Source organism: Vipera berus (assembly GCF_964194415.1).
Source record: "Vipera berus genome assembly, chromosome: 5".
Lineage (NCBI taxonomy): Eukaryota > Metazoa > Chordata > Lepidosauria > Squamata > Viperidae > Vipera > Vipera berus.
This window is the reverse complement of record NC_138207.1, coordinates 17,615,861-17,617,446: the sequence shown is the minus strand read 5'-3', so window position 1 is coordinate 17,617,446 and position 1,586 is coordinate 17,615,861.

Here is a 1,586-nt window from a genome sequence, read left to right as displayed (position 1 = left end):
AATGTGGTCTGATTTGCTTATTACCTCTTTTTCATCCAACATTTGGGAAAAGAAATATTTTTCATAATTCTTACTAAACTTGGTATCATTTTTATGATACCTGTGAATCCTGGTTACTTGTCCTAGCCCCATTTATAGATTTTCCATTTGAAAACCCCAACTCTGCCCTACACTACTATTTAAAAACACCTTTATATAAAATTTTCTGTCACTATACATATGCTAAGTTTAGGCAGGAGAAATACACACCAATGATGACTGCTGCCAACTATAGTTATTTACATAATTGTTTTTCTTGTGACTTACTTAAACAGCAAATAGTGTACATATAAAGAAAGCAGATGGAAGAACTTGTAAAACTGGTTTACATTCTGTATTTAACAAGACCTTTGAGTATTTGCTGCAGAGGAGATGTCAAGCAACTCATGCCTTTATCTTCAATCAGAACTTTTTCTGCTTGGAAATACAGATTGTTCTTTAACAAGTCTCTACATTGTACAAGTAATCTTCAACTTGCGTGTATTGGCCATCTGAAGTTATGACCTACAACTTACAACTCGGATTCAAAGTTCCAATGATTGTTATACCCCCACCGTTAGTCACATCACTGCACTTCTGGCAGTTGGCAACACGGCTGTATTTATAGCCATTTGCAGTGCCCCACAGTCACATGACAGATTTTATGATAGTTTTGCAGAAAACCAGCCCTTCGTTTTCAGCAGAACTGCTCCACAGCGAACAATGGGTTCGCTTAACAGCCAACATGTTCACACTTACGACTTGATGCAAGAACCTAAAATTTGGTCGGCCACATGACCAACCCATTGTATGACCATTATTACAACCTGGAGGATTACCTGTAATTCTCAAGGCCTACCTGTATTAATCTTATCACTTTTGTCAAACTTGCAGTTCGGCACATACAAATATTTTTGTTCTGTACCAGCCTGCTACCGGCCCTGCAGAAAAGGCAGGGACAACCCCTTTTACAAGAAGGCAAGAGGCTGGAATTAAGCCTGCCAAATTTATGAATACAAAAACAAACAGAACAAGACAGAACCAAGAAACAGGAGCTTTTCAAGCGGTTGCCTTCAGCAAACCAGCCCTCCCACGCATTCCCCTTTTATACAGTTCAGGGCGTGGCTTCTCTCTGCCTCCTTCCGAGGTGCCCCATTGCCTTCCTCTGTTTACTCCTGATTGACTGCCTCCTGCGTCGGGCGTCCTTGAACAGGGCCAGCTGTGGGTCATCTTCACGCTGTCAGGCTCACACAGCTGGGTCTCCGTCGTGACCAGGTGGGAGGGGCATGGCTGAGGGGTCTGCGGAGCCTCAAGGCCATCATCAGCAAGCTCTTCAACACCCCCCTCCTCCTCCTCCTCTGAGTCGTCCAACCCAACTGCCGAACCCACAGGCTGACCCTGAATCACAACAATTTTGGATGCTTTGTGTCAAATCATGAACAGAAAGTACACTGAGAGTTGTGACAAAATTTGTAGCCTGAAGCACAGTCCCACAACACACATCCAGACAAATTGCTCCCAGGAATGTTCCCTTGTGAACATCAAATGTTTTAGCCAAAGGTACAGTT